This window comes from Rhinopithecus bieti, unplaced genomic scaffold (genome assembly GCF_001698545.2).
Source record: "Rhinopithecus bieti isolate Rb0 unplaced genomic scaffold, ASM169854v2 scaffold_48368, whole genome shotgun sequence".
Lineage (NCBI taxonomy): Eukaryota > Metazoa > Chordata > Mammalia > Primates > Cercopithecidae > Rhinopithecus > Rhinopithecus bieti.
In genome coordinates this window covers 314,019-329,789 of record NW_016819103.1, presented here as the reverse complement: position 1 = coordinate 329,789, position 15,771 = coordinate 314,019, and the positions used below count along the sequence as shown (strand labels likewise).

The 15,771-nt window shown below is 47.1% G+C and overlaps 1 long non-coding RNA gene across 1 annotated transcript; it reads left to right on the top strand.

Annotated features, from left to right (window-relative positions):
- Positions 1-10,058: 10,058 nt before the first annotated feature.
- LOC108519322 (uncharacterized) lies at positions 10,059-12,830 on the top strand. The gene is made up of 3 exons (XR_001882602.1): positions 10,059-10,149; positions 12,351-12,450; positions 12,668-12,830. It is a non-coding gene; the product is annotated as an uncharacterized LOC108519322 (long non-coding RNA).
- The last annotated feature ends 2,941 nt before the right edge of the window (positions 12,831-15,771 follow it).

Sequence of the window (15,771 nt, the reverse complement as noted above, 5' to 3'; positions counted from 1 at the left end):
ATTAGCCAGGATGGTCTCGATCTCCTGACCTCGTGATCCGCCCGTCTCGGCCTCCCAAAGTGCTGGGATTACAGGCTTGAGCCACCGCGCCCGGCCCCCACTTTTACTTTTTTTGAGAAACTGGTGGACCTGTTTTCCCCTAATCTTTTTTTTAATGGTAAATATATGTGACATAAAATTTGCCATCTTACCCATTCTTTTTTTTTTTCTTTGAGAGAGTGTCTTGCTCTGTTGCCCAGGTCAGAGTACAGTGGTGCAATCTTGGCCCACTGCAATCTCCGCTTCCCAGGTTCAATAGATTCTCATGCCTCAGCCTCCTGAGTAGCTGGGATTACAGGCGCCCATCACCACCATGCCTGGCTAATTTTTGTATTTTTAGTAGAGACGAGGTTTCACTATGTTGGCCAGGCTGGTCTCGAACTCCTGACCTCAGGAGATCCACCCGCCTTGGCCTCTCAAAGTGCTGGGATTACAGGCATGAGCCACTGCGCCTGACCAGCCACCTCGCCTGGCCCTAACTTTTATTTGGGAAAAATTTAAACTACACAAAAGTAAAGAGCATAGTATAATAAGCAACCATGTACCATCACCCAGCTTCAAAACTCTCCATGTCTAATTTTGTTTCCTCTATAGCCTCACCTACCCTCATAACATTTTGCAGTACAGCTTGCAAAGATAGTTTTGCAGTATATCTTTTCATCATTTCAGCTGCAAGTATTTCAGAATGTAACTCTAAGAGACAAGGGCATCCTCTTTTAAGCAGAACCATAACACTAATATTATGCTCCTTTCCCTACCCGCAGCCAGCAGTCATCTCCAGAGACTTTACAGGGAATTTGCAGACATTAGAGGTTCTCCTTCTCCACCAATGACAAGCAAGCCATGTCTGAAAAGGGGCACACACAGGCTGCAGATAAGTTGCTTAAGGATGCCAGCTGAGAGTCACAATTTCTTTTTCTTTCACACCTGTCTTAGTCTGTTTTCTGTTGCTTACAGAAGAATAGCTGAAATGGGGTAATTTATAAAGAATAGGAATTTATTTCTTACAGTTATGGAGGCTGAGAAGTCCAAGGTTGAGGGCTTGCATCTGGTGAGGGCCTTCTTGCTGGTGGGGATTCTCTGCAGAGTCCTGAGGCAGCTCGTGGTGTCACATGGTAAGGGGGCTGAGCATGCCAGCTCAGGTCTGTCTTCCTCTTCTTATAAAGCCACTAGTCCCACTCCCATGATAACTCATTAATTCATTAACTTGTTCATTCACTATTGCATGAATGAATTAATCCATTCATGAGGTCAGAGCCCTCATGATCCAGTCACCTCTTAAAGGCCCCACCTGTCAATACTGCCACACTGGGGATGAAATTTCACCATGAGTTCTGTGGGGGACAAACATTCAAAGCACAGCAACACCCTACGGCCCAATCTTGCTGCTCTACTTTCAAGTAGAATCACTATCCAACCATGCGTGACCACCTCACTCCTCTCACTCTTGTTCCAGCACCTCCCCTACCATCTCTCTCCTGGACCTCTGCAACAGCCTCTTCCCTGACTTCCCTGCCTCCACCTCTGCCCTGGTACCCTCTGTTCTCAGCCAGAGGGAGCCCTTAAACCTGTCAGACCATGCCCCTCCCCATCTCAGCATCCTTCCAGGGCTTCTCATCTCATTCAAAAGGATGATCAGCCCCGCCCAGCACCCCACTCCCTTCTGATTTCCTCCACCTCTTTCTTACTCTGCCATGGCCACAGAGACCTGTATGCTAGTGCTATTGTGTAGATGCAGCAGGCACTCTGCCACCTCAGTGGCATCCCTTCTGCCAGGGGTGCTCTCCTGCTGGCATCACTGACCCACCCAGGGTGTCCCCTCTGCCTGGGGCACTCTCCTGCAGGCGTCCACTGACCTGCCCAGGGTGTCCCCTCTGCCTGGGGCACTCTCCTGCAGGCATCCACTGACCCACCTATGCTGCCCTTCTGCGTGGAGTTCTCTCCTGCAGGCGTCACTGGCTTGCTCCCTGCCTCCTTAGGGGCTTTGCTCAGTGTCCTGTAGTCCATCCATCCGGATCCACTCAATACCGGTGTCTACTCTGCTGGGTCCCCAGGAGTTGACTAGGATGAAATCAACATCCTTCTTGGCCCTCTGGCTTCCACTGGGTTTGGCCCATGGGGGCACTGTGTAAAGACTGACTGAAAGAAGAGAGGAGCTAAGCCAGGACATTTATTCCCAGGCTTGCTCTCCAGACGACTGTCAAGTGGCTTCTCCATACTGCCCTCTCTCTTTGTGGTTTGTCACGTGTCCTCCCCTTTCTGCCACAAGGGGAGAATAGCACCACTCTCCCTGTAGTTTCCCTCCATCCTGCCCACATCGCTGTAAATAGTCCCTTTGCTAACTCTTCTCCAACAACCCACTTTCTGTTGGGCCCTGACTGATGCGGTGATCTTCTCAGTGAACTGTCCCTAGTCATCCTATCTAAAATAGCGCCCTTACCCATGCCCATATCCTCTCTGGAGTCCCTGCTTTGTGTTCTTCAACATTTATCACCACCTAATATGCTATCTTATGCTTATCTATGTTGTTACTTGCCTCTCCCAACTGGGACAGTCATGTCCTGCTGCACTGTACAGCCAGTGCACTGTACAGCCACAGAGGTCACCATCCACATTGACTACAATGTATTAGAGCAATGGCAACTCCTGGAGTTGGACAACAGGGTGGCCCTGCCCTCCACTGGAATATAAGCTCTGCTTTTTCCCTTTTGTCACTTCTGTCTCTCAAGGGCTTACAACAGTGTTCGGCATGTAATAGTTCTCACAAAGTTGTCTTTAAGGATTGTTAATCCCTCTTGCTTCCCATAAAAAGGGACAACCTTGATAAGTTGGTATAAGAGGCCTCAGTGACTTTTCTGAGGGTTTCTTTTGATACTGTGAGGCCCCTGGGAGTAGAAGCTACATCTTGTCTTGTTTGTCATCTGTGGTGGGTGCTATTGGTGCCCCCCTGCCAGTTTTGAGAATTGTCCTCAGCCAAATGGGAGCCCCCTAGATATGGTTTGGCTGTGTCCCCACCCAAATGTCATCTTGAATTGTAGTTCTCACAATTCCCACCTGCTGTGGGAGGGACCTGGTGGGAGGTAATTGAATCATGGGGGTGAGTCTTTCCTGTGCTGTTCTCATGAGAGTGAATAAGTCTCAAGAGATCTGATGATTTTATAAAGGCGAGTTTCCCTGCACAAGCTCTCTTCTCTTGTCTGCCACCATGTAAGACATGCCTTGCACCTCCCACCATGATTGTGAGGCTTCCCTAGTCACATGGAACTGAGTCCACTAAACCTCTTTTTCCTTATAAATTACCCAGTCTCAGGTAATGTCTTTATCAGCAATATGAAAACGGACTAATACACCCCTTGTTTGGGAGGTCCTACCTTTCATACCCAGGACAAACTGTGGCCAGCCACTGACATGGGATACCAATCCTGCCTCTTTGCCTCTCAGTGGGACCAACTCAGTCCCTGACTCACACCCGTGTGTCCTCAATGCCTGGCATAGGGTCCAGCAGATGCCCAGTATTTCTTAGCAAATGAATAAGTCAGCATGATCTGGGCTCTGCCACCCAGTAGCTGCATAACTTTGGCCAAGTCAGTTTTTTTTTTTTTTTTTTTTTTTTTGGGATGGAGTCTCACTCTGTCACCCAGGCTGGAGTGCAATGGTATGATCTTGGCTCACTGCAAGCTCTGCCTCCTGGGTTCATGCCATTCTCCTGCCTCAGCCTCCCAAGTAGCTGGGACCACAGGCGCCTGCCACCACGCTTGGCTAATTTTTTTTGTATTTTTAGTAGAGACGGGGTTTCACCGTGTTAGCCAGGATGGTCTCGATCTCCTGACCTTGTGATCCGCCCCCCCTTGGTCTACCAAAGTGCTGGGATTACAGGCGTGAGCCACCGCACCTGGCCAAAGTCAGTTTTTATCTTGAACCTCAGTTTCCCAAAAGGCCAGGTGGGGATATTGCTGTCTACTGAAATGACCATGCAGAACTGTGAGAGACCAAGACTGGTTGTGAGCAGTTAGAGTGCTCCAGACAGAGTGTTAAAGCTTTCACATCCCTTATTTCCCTGAATTTTTTCCAACAACTTTGCGAGATGGGGGCAAGTAAACTCCTCACCCTACTCTGCTTGGTGTGTGTGTAAATGTTAAATCCTGTCTGTTCAGCTCCCTCATTAGCTCCTGGTGGGGTGGCTTTCTGTTTCATGGCCTTCTTTCTCCCAGGGGACTGGGCTCAGAGGCACTTTGTGGATGCTTTTTGCTTGATTGAAAGTGCTTTTGGAAACAGGAGGAATTTCGGGAAGGAGGGCGATTTATGAACCATTAGGTATTAATGCCACCCGCCATCAGTGCAGTGCCAGACTGACTTCTCTTGAATCGGCCGAACTGGGGTTAATTAGCTTTTGGATTTCTTAGCTGCAGGGTGTCTCTTTAATCATCTGCCACCTGGCCCATGTGCAGCCCTGGTGGGAGAGAGGCCTCTAGAAGCATGAGCTAATAGAAGGCCAATCTTGCAGGAGAGGCCCTCAGAGCTGCAACCATGCTTCAGCAACCAGACTGCCCACCTGCTTGCTCCATTTGAGGAAACCGAGGCCCACAGAAGTTGGGCCTGACCCAGGGTCCCTCAGTAAACGGCAGAGTCAAGATTAGAACACAGGTTTCTTGTGTTAGGGTCTGGGGTTCTGTCCGTTTCAGAATCCCTCTATCCCTTCCACACATAGATACCTGGCATCTCGGGATGGGAGGTTAAGCCTTCAAGGATGACCAAGCCAGAGGAAGACCCTCCTCTTACGGAGCTTCCACTACAGTGGAGGATGCCATTGATCAACAGGCGAGCAAGCAAATACATTGGTAATGGCCAATAGGAGAGAGGGCCATGAAGGAGACAAATAGTACACTGAAAGGAACTACTGTGGATTCCCTTCAACAGAGACATCAGGAAAGACATTTCTGAGGAGGCAACTTAATTTCCCTAAGGTCACAAGAAGTTGTTCTTTATAGAAAAGTGCTAATAAAGGTAAAATAGTAGGAGAATATTATAATGTTGTAGTCTTCATTGGATTAATGGATCCAGGCTTTGGGCACCAGTGACTGCAAACCTCACAGAATGAGAGGCCAGGAGACACTCTGTGGCTCCTGGTGGAAGAACACAACATCACCTTGAAGGGAGTCTTGCCAGAAAATGGAACTTAAATCTGATGAAGCCTCTAGCCCAGCACTATCCAATGAAACACATCAGTGGGAGTCACACATGTCATGCCTGTAATTTGGAATTCTCTAGAAACCACATTTGTAAAAGTACAAAGAAAGATGTGAAATTGATTTTAATAATATATTTTATTTAACTCAATATATCAAAAATATTAGCATTCTAGGATATAATCAGTAGAAAAAGTGATCAGTGAAATAGTTTCTGTTCTTTTCTCATATGAAGTCTTCAAATCTGGGCTGTATTTTACAATTCCAGCACACTGAAACTTGGACCAACTGCATTTCAAGTGCTCAGTAGCCACATATGGCTGGTGGCCATGGCACTGCACAGCACAGCTCTAGATCAACTACCAACTTCCAGGAAATTCAGAGGACAGAGGAACATGGTAAACACCACCACAGGGATGCAATCAGCAAAATCTAGATTGTGGGAAACTCTACAGCCAGCCTTTTTTTTTTTTTTTTCCTCCCAGACAGGGTATTGCTCTGTTACCCATGCTGGAGTGCCATGATATCTCACCACAGCCTCAAACTCCTGGGCTCAAGCGATCTTCTCGCCTCAGCCTCCAACGTAGGTAGGACTACAGGTGTGTGCCACCATGCCCAACTAATTTTTTGTAGACTGGGATCTCACTGTATTGCTCAGGCTGGTCTTGAACTCCCGGCTTCCAGCAATCCTCCTACTTCAGCCTCCCAACGTATTGAAATTATAGGCAAGAACCACCGCACTTTTTTTTTTTTTTTTTTGGGGCATACTTTATAAGGTGGAGAAAGCACTGGAGAGAGAACCTATGAATTAATAGAGTCTTCAGACACATATCGAGCAGTCACAGAGTGTGAACCTTGTTTGTTTTCTGGTTGAAACAAACCATCTGTAAGACATTTTATAATGTTTATGAAATAATTGGAAATCTGCATGCTGACTGAATATTTGATGATATTAAGGATTTGTTTTAGGTGTGATAATGGTATTTAGTTTGTTTTTGTAAAAGTCATCATTTAGAGAGGCATACTGAAACATTTATGAAGGCATACTGAAATTATATTTTCTGGAATTTGCTTCAGAATTATATGGGAGGCGAAAAGTGGGTGGGGTAAAATGAAGTAAGATGGGTAATGGGGGATGCTGAGAGGTGGATACATAAGTGTTTGTTATACAATTCTGTCTACTTTTGTATGTGTGTCAGATTTTCCATAATAACGTTTTTAAGGAAATTGGGATGCTATTAGAAAGGGATACGGATGGTGGAAGGTAGAGAGGAGGGTAGAGATCCCTGGCTTATTTATCACTATTTCATAGCATCTACAGAGACATGACGCATGGTGGGTACTAAGTACCTTTCTCCTTTTTTGCAGTTATTTTTGTTCTTAAGGATTTCAGGGTATATCTTACCAAGGATGTATAATCAAATTACTCTTTTAAAAAAAATGATTTGTGTGGTTGGTTTTGTAGGTTTTCATTTTACTTTTAGTGTTTCTTTTTTTTTTTTTTTAAATTTTGGTTTTGTCTTACATTTGTATAAGATACTTGGATGGATACTTCCCAACTGAAATCTATACCAGGGCACATCCAGATTAATTCCCTGACAATTTCCCTTTGAGGGCTTACCTCCACTCTTCGGCTACAGCTAATGGGAGTAAAGCCTAGGACCCTCTTTCTTCCCTGATGGGCTGACCCATGGCCCACTGAAAGGTGACAACGTGCCAGCAGCCTTCGCTGGCTCTCAGCGCCTCCTCGGCCTCAGCGTCCACTGTGGGACGCAGCTGCTCTGTGGGGGTCCCTTCAGCCCGCCGTTGAGCTGTGGGGGCCCCTCTCTGGGGCTGGCCGAGGCCGGAGCCGGCTCCCTCTGCTCGCGGGGAGATGTGGAGGGAGAGGCGCCGGCGGGAGCCAGGGGCTGCGTGTGGCCCAGGGAGATGTGGAGGGAGATGTGGAGAGGGCCGGCGCAGTGGGCGCGGGCTTAGCGGGCCCTGCACTCGGCCTGGCCCGCCAGTCCCTGCCGGGCTTGATCGGGGGACGAGCTCCCACTGGACTGCAGAAGCGCCCGGGATAGGTGGCGCAAAGTCCCGCCGGAAGTGCCATTGAGAGGTGAAACTGGCTAGGCTTCTGGGTCCGCTAGGGACCTGGAGAACTTTTCTGTCTAGCTAAAGGTTTGTAAACGCACCAATCAACACTCTGTGTCTAGCTAACGGTTTGCAAATGTACCAATCAGCGCTCTGTGTCTAGCTAATCTCGTAAGGGACTTGGAGAACGTTTGTGTATAGCTAAAGGACTGTAAATGCACCAATCAGTGCTCTGTGTCTAGTTAAAGGTTTGTAAACGCACCAATCAGCACTCTGTCAAAATGGACCAATCAACTCTCTGTAAAACGGACCAATCAACTCTCTATAAAGTGGACCCATCAGCTCTCTACAAAATGGACCAATCAGCAGGATGTGGCTGGGGCCAGATAAGGGAGTAAAAAAGCAGGCCACCGGAGCCTATAAAGCTGGCTTGCTGCGGTCTGTTTTTACACTGTGGGGAGTTTGTTGTTTTGCTCTTGGCAGTAAGCACTGTGGTACTGCCCGGGAAGGTCTGCAGCATCAGTGGTGAAACCAGAGAGACCTTGAACCTACTGGGAGGGATGAACGACTCTAGACACACCCCCTTTATGAATTGTAACACTCACTGCGAAGGGTCTCCAGCTTCGCTCCTGAGGTAAGCGAGATCACTAAACCCGCAGGGAAGAACGAATAACTCCAGACGCGCTGTTTTTTCGAGTAACTCCAGACTCGCTGTTTTTTATGAGTTGTAATTCCGCGAAAGCGACTGGCTTATTCCTGAAATCAGGGAGACCACGTAACCCACCAGTAGGAAGACACTCCGGACATGTCCCAACAGCAGAAGGAACAAATGCTGGACACACCATGTTTAAGAACTGTAACACCAGGAGGGTCCGTAGCTTCATTCTAAAAGTCAGAGAGACCAAGAACCCACCAATTCCGGCCAAACCAGCCAGTCCTTGCACGTTTCTTTGCTGCTTGCCTTGGTTCCAACCAGGTGGTTTAGTCTTCACTTGGTTCTGACCACCTAGTATGAATCCAGTAAGTTCCCTTTGGCATATATTATCCTGAGTCCACTTCTGTTGCACCTTAAGACCTTTAACTGAAGTATAGACCTTTAGCCACAAACTGAATAATTATGCTGAGTCTGATAAAGTAAGCCTAGAGTTCTAGGAGAGTCCAGTAGCATTCTGGGGGAGAAGTGAGCTCTGAGAATACTGAGTCAGGCAGGCTGGAGAGGTGGAGGTGGCCTTGGAGAGGCAGCCAGGACACCTGTGTGGGAGGCATAGCTGGGGTGATTTTTGTTCCTGAGGCTCCATAGCTGGTAGTTTTCAGCCTGAGGGCCCCAGAGCCAGTGTGTGGGCTGAAGCTCCCTGAACACACTAGTCCAGTCTCTCCCATCACAGTTTACATATCACTGTCCATGACATCTCCAGAGTTGAGGGCTTGTGGTTCTTCCACCATGGCTCAGCCTTGTTTGCCATTCGGAAGAAAAACCTTTGAGGTTCAGGCTTTTTTTTTTTTTTTCTTTTGCCATATTAAGCCCTCTTGAACTTATTCCTGGACAGGCTCGCTAAAATGTCTGGAGGGGTCTGGCCAGGTGTAGGGCAATAGGGACTGGTGGTGAATGGGAAGAACTTGAAAGTTTTTCTGCTGTTAGGTTCTAGTGCTTGTTGCAGTGTAAGAATGAAAGCTCAGTGTGGCTAGATATCCTGGGTTTTCATGAAAATCTGAAAACTTAAATTTATTTAAATGAGTTAAATTTAATTTTATGTAAATTTTTGTACATGATTTAAAGTTTTCTTTGTTTTCAATCAGTTTGAAGGGCAAATAAAATACATTTGTGGTAAATCTATCCCATAGGCCATCAGTTTGAAACTCCCAGCCTACCATTGACACTGTGTGCTTTCCTTCTCAGTGTGGTCAATGCCTGTCTGCCTATTTGCTTTTCTCAGAACACTGTGAGCTTTGCGAGGGCTGAGATCATGATTCTTTTGCTTACAGCCAAATCTTGCATGACTAGCTTAGGTCCTGGCATATATTAGAGCTCAATATATGGATAGATGGGCGAATCAATAGGTAGGTGGATGGATGGGTAGACGGATGGATTAAAGGATGCATGGAAGGTTGGATAGGAAGGTGGATGAATCAATGGCTGGCTGGCTGCATGGATGAGGAACTCATAGTCATGGAGGAAGACAATGCATAGATATAAATCAGTACCGTACAAGATAGGGAGAGAGAAGGGAGGTGACTTGGTTTCTCAGCTTGGATGGTTATGCTGTTAGCCATTGGCAGGCTCTTCTCTCCAAGTCCACGAGGGCCAGACTGTGCCTTCATGGAGCTGCCAGACCTTGGGCTTGGACCGTGCTTTTGGAGCCCTCATTCCACACAGGGCAAATAATGTGCTTTCCTTGGCCCGCAAAGCTTACTGCTTGTGGTTGCCCACAGCTGAGACCTGGGGGCTGTGGCTTGCCCTGTTCTTTGTCCTTGCCTGACCTCTGAGCATCTGTCTCCCCCAGTCTCAGCGGGGAAGCACCTGCCTGGCCCCTTGCTGGTCTCAGCCCAGGATAGGGCAGAGAGATGGGGCTTGTCTCGCTGGGAGGGGGTCTCCCTGCTTAACTTCCTGCTGGCTTCCTTTGGTTGCTGGCAGGAGCTTCTTCCTTCCCTGGTCCACCACCACCTTGGCTATTAGGTCACAAAAAGGCTCACCAGTTGCTATAACAACACCCACCACTTTCTTCCGCCCTTAGCTGTCTGTTCCCTTTTAGATAATGGATTTGCCTTCCGAGTGACCGGTCCCCTTAAGCTGTCAGGCCACTGGCCCAGCCTTTGGCCTCAGAGTTTGGTTTCAGCTCTCACTGGCAGTAGGGTAATAGTAGCTGTAGTGTTGTTTTAAGCTGTTATTTATTGAATGCCCTCTGTGTACCATATCCCAAATAACCCTTTGCAAGCACTATCTCATTTAATCCTCACAGCGACACTATGAAATAGGGAATATTACCTTCAAATTGCAGTGAAGGAAAAAACTGCTATTTTATTTTAGAGCAGGAACCCAGGAGCCAGACTGCCTGTGTTTGAATCCTAGGTCTGCCAAATGCTAACCACACAGGCAAGTTACTTAATTTATCCATGCCTCAGTGTCCTCATCTGTAAAATGGAGATAATAACAGTGCCTAGAGCAGTGTCTGTCATAGAGCAAGTGCTTGTCTTGGTTACCCTAGAAGCAGTCCCTGAGACAAGGATGCTAGTGTAAGTGTTTTGTTTGGGGTGATTTGAGGTAAGGAAGGGAAAGTCACCAATAGGGGTGCTTTAGGAATTGAGTTGCTACCATGAACACCTGGAGAGGAAGTTTGCTAGGAGCCAGTGTAGGCACAACCTCTAGTTACCCCCTGAAAGGGTGATGGAGCTGGGGTATTTATCCACTGAATCGCATCAGTCTTAGGTTGAGGGCTGCTCTTAGGTGGGGCTGAATTCCTCAGCACTTCTGTCTGACTCTATGTAGGTTTTGCAAAGTGAGAAAGTCTCGGGCCAGATGATGTCGGTGTGGCAGCGGGGAACTGGGTGGGTACTGAAGGACTTAGAGGGAGACATGTAACGCGGCACCCATGGTATCTGCAACAAAGCTAATGGATACTTGTTGAAAGAATGAGCAAAGGAAAAGATACTGTGATAGGCAGAATGGCCTCCCCAATATATTGATGTCCTAATCCCAATGACTTGTGAGTATGTTGTGTTGCACGGAAAGAAACTGCAGATATAATTAAACTTACGTGTCTTAAAATAAGGGGATTAACCAAAATTATCCTGGTGGCCCCAGTCTAATTACATGAGCTGCTAAATGCAGAGAAGTTTCTCCAACGAGAGTCAGAAAGATGCAGCAGAAGGAGAAGTTGAAGACTTCGTTTGTGAAAGCCTGAGAGAGATTTGACCGGTTGTGGTTGGACAGGGCACATGGGAAGCAGAAGAGGAATGTGGGCAGCCATAGAATCAAAGACTGGCCCCAGCTGATGGCTAGCAGCGAAATGGACCTCAGCCCTATAGCCGAGTAGCTGACTGAGCGCCCTGGGCCTCTGACCTGCAGAACTGGGCGACAGCAAGCCCGTGTTTTAAGCCACCCAGTCTGTGGTGATTCATCACAGTAGCCCTGGGAGACTCGTACAGAAACTGAAGGTCGGAATGGGCATGCAGCTTGCCCAGTGCCACACACCTGTAAGTGACAGAGCTGGGATGCAGAGGAGGCAGTGCTGCCCCTCTGTTCCTTGAGGGGCAGGAGGGGAGGAGGATCCTGAGAGTGGCAGTGGAGCGGCCGAGGGTAAGGAGAGTCGCAGGGTGCGCTTGCTGACTTACCAGCGTGGTGCTGGCTAAGAGCATTGGGCAGATCTGGGCTCAAGTCTCTGTGATGAATTAGCTGCATCACTTTCAGCAAAATCAGATTACTTCTTGAGCCTTGGTTTCCCCATTTGTGAAATGGGGATGACAATAGAACCTTATCAGGGATAACACTGCTTCTCCCTGATGAGGGATGATGTGAGGATTAAAGGAAACCATGTTTGTACAATGCTGTTTTGTGGTGCCTGGCGCATGGCAGGGGCTCAGTCAACTTTGCCCATTCTTACCGACATTTGCTCAGCATCTGTTTTGTGTCAGGTGCCACAGTGGCTCCCGCGTGCACACAGCCACTCTGAGGTGAGTGTTATGATGCCCACTTTACAGATGAGGCAATGATGCTATGGAAACTTGTCCACAGTCACACCGTTGGGCTCAGATCTGGGTTTAAATCCAGCTCCTCTTGAGTCCCCCTCCCTGTGTTGTGTCTGCCTGGCACCCAGCAGTCCTGACGTGTGTGCTCAGGACTTCACCAGCTAAGCCTGGGGAATCGGAGCCTTCCTCCTGCTGCCCTGAGGGCAGCCAGGTCAATCCCGGGTGTCCCAAGAAAGCTTTTTTCTTCCAGTTTCATCTTTGGTATGGTTATCTGAGTCCTATCTGATTTTGGCACCAGAAAAGGGCCTCCTGGTTTCATTAAGCAAACACTCTGAGGACCTTTGTTTTGTTCATCTCTGTCCTGGGCAGGGGGACACGGAGCTGGAACAGCGCTTGGCCAAACCCGGGAGGAAGACCTGGTATTGTGAAGAAGACAGACGTGAGAATAACTGCAGTGTGGTGTGCCCAGGTTATGAACCAGATCTGAACAGGGATGGTGATGCCGGTGACGGTGATACTAACAAACAGACTGTACTGGGATTGTTTCCTATTTGGCTAGTGAGGAGATCATAGTATCCCAGGGCGCATGTGTCCTAGTCAGATGTGATAAAGAAAAAAAAAATGATAAAGCAGGGAAGGAAGGCAGGAATGGTAAGGGAGGGGTGTTGAATTTAGCTTATTTCTAGGGGAGGCCTCACCGGGATGGTCCGTATCAACAGTCTTGAAGGAAGGGATGAAGAAGCTACGAGGATACCCACGAAAGAGTTCCCCAAGCAAATGAAACAGTGAATTGAAAGGCCCAAGACTGAAGCGTGTTTGGCTTGTTCCAGAAACAGCGCGGAGGCTGGTGTGGCTGGAATGAAGTGAGTAAGGACGAGAGGGTAGGGCCCTGAGAGCCAGGAAGAACTTAAGCCTTCATTCTGAGGTTGAAAGAGGGGAACACTGGGGGATCCCTGAGCCGAGGAGTGACATTGTATGAGATATCAGGATCCCTCCTGCTCTGGTGGGGATAGGCGGGGGACAGGAAGCCACTGCAGTCATCCCGGTGGGAGATGGAGATGACGGTGGCTTGCGCCAGATGGTGGTGGTGAGAAGTGGGTGGCTGCTGGATACAGGAATGAGGCAGATCAATATGAACTGATGTGGAAGGATCTGAGTCATACTGTTAAACCGACAAATCAAGATGTAAAGGACAATGTGTTAGGCCACATTTTCCCAGAAGCAGACCTTGAGAGGAAAGGAATGAGAACAGTTTATCCCAGGAAGCACTGGGAAGGGAGAGGGATGGAAGACAGGGAGAGAAGGAGGCCAGCAAAGGTGTGTTATTCAGCAGGTTACTGCTATGCAAAACTTGGGCTCAATCCTTGTGGGGAGCGCTGGGAGATGGTGTAGGATGTGTCTCCCAGTTGTCCCAATAGGAGAGGCAGGAGAATGGTGCAATTATACCAACTCCCACGAATAGCTGGTTGAGATTGGCTCTTAGAGGGGAGCACTAACTTTCTGGCACTTCAGACTGCCTCGGTGCAATGGATCTCAGGCACTGGGGTTTGAAGCAGGGTTGGTGTTGATGAAAATGGTGACTGGGAGGGGGACCTTGCTGGTGTCTGTTATGCAGTGCTTATTGTGCACTGCCATTTCCATCTTCACCAAGGAATGGATCTTTATATGGATATAGAGAAAAATTCTGAAGGGACAAATAGCATTCTGGTGTTGCCTCTGGGGAGAAGAATAATAATATTTAGGGTCAAGATGGTTGAGACACTCTTCACTGTGTAACCTTCTGTATACTTTTATTTTTTTACTGTGTGTTTTAATTTATGAAGTTAAAAAATGATGGGAATTTTACTTTCATTCATGGAGGAGTGACCTTTGAAAGAAGAGAGGCACCTGAGGGCATGAGGGAAGCACCAGGTCCCCGGATGTCTAGCCTGGAGACACTGTCCAGACCACAGTGTGGAGTGGTGGCAGAGATTGGAGTTTGAAACTGCTGGAGCAGGTGACATCTGCAGGGCAGAATACCAGGGATTAGGGAGTTATGCAGGGGAGGGAGGCAGGGGGAGAAGAAGTCTGCAGGGAGGTTTCTAGTAGGATCTTGGTCAAGGGCTGGTATGCACATGTACGGGGTGAGACTCCGTGAAGCCCAGCAGACAGGAACGCTGTCACCGAGAGCTGGGTGGAGAGCCTGGTGGTCACATGATGCAACTTCATCCCAGCCAGAGTGAAGAGGCCTCACTGAATAGCTGGGACATTGAATTGACACTTCAGAGAGGCCACACATTAGGCAGAAGGATTAAGCATTAGGTCCACTTTCTAACACAGAGGACAAAACCAAAAAACCCTGGCAATAATCAAGAACAAAACCAAACCTGACAGGGCCAAGAGGATGTGCCGGCAATTTAACTGCCTGTCAGAACAAAATTCAATACTCTCTAAAGGAAGAAAACCTGATCTAAAATTCCTACAATATTATCAACAATGTGAAGAATAAAATAAAATCACTAGACATGTGAGGAAGCAGGAAATTCTGATCCGTATCAAAATAAAAACCAGTTAAGAGATACAGACATCCCCAGATGATCAGGATGTTGGAATTAGCAGATAAAGACCTTAAAATAGCTATTATCAATATGTCCATAAACTTAAAAGATGAACTTTAGAGAGAATATATTAGAAATTCAGTAAAGAAATGGAAAATAGCTAAGAGAATTAAATGGAAATTGTAGAAGTGGAAAATACAATATGATAAATAAGAAATTCACTGGGTGAATCTAACAATATATTGGAGACTGCAGGAAAAAGGGTCAATGAGCTTGAAGACTAATGAATAGAAATTTTCCAATCTGAAGAACAGGAGAAAAAGTTAGCTTGATGGAATCTTTTTACAGGGTATACATAGATTAAAACATCCTATTGTACCCCATAAATATACACAATTATTATTTGTCGATTAAAATAAGTAAAAAAAATTGAGTAACAAGATAGCAAAATAAAACGAACAGAGACACAGTGACCAGTCTAACATGCATGTAATTGAAACTTCAGTAGGAAAAGACAGAATGTGTCAGGAAAAGGCTGGGGATAGTGGCTTAGGTCTATAACCCAGCATTTTGGGAGGCTGAGATGGGAGGATCGCTTGTAGGCCAGGAGTTTGAGACCAACCTGGCCAACATGAAACCCTGTCTCTACTAAAAATGCAAAAATTAACCAGGTGTGGTGGTGCATGCCTGTAGTCCCAGCTACTCGGGAGGTTGAGTGGGAGAATCAGTTGAATCTGGGAGGCAGAGGTTGCAGTGAGCCAAATCATGCCACTGCACTCCAGCCTGGGTGACAGAGCGAGACTTTGTCTCCAAAAAAAAAAAAAAAAAAAAAAAGGGGCAAAAAAAATTTCAAGAGATAATGGCTGAAATTAACCTAATTGGTTAAAAAAAAAAAAAAGCCACAATAAAAATTCAACTTAAAAATCCAAGCAGCTCAGGATAATAATACACAGAGCACCTCACCTTGGTCTATCACAGTCACACTGCTGGAAATCAAGGATAGGAGGAAAATCTTAAAGGTGGTCTGAGAAATAAAGACATTGCCTACAGGGGAACCATGGTATGAATGATGGCTGTGTTTTTACTAAAAACAAATATGGTGAGAAGACAGTAGGACGATGTATTAGTTTGCTTTGCAGATAAAGGAATATCTGAGGCTGGATAATTTATAAAGAAAAGAGGTTTAATTGGCTCACAGTTCTGCAGCTATACAAGAAGCATGATACTGGCATCTGCTTTTAGCGAGGGCTTCA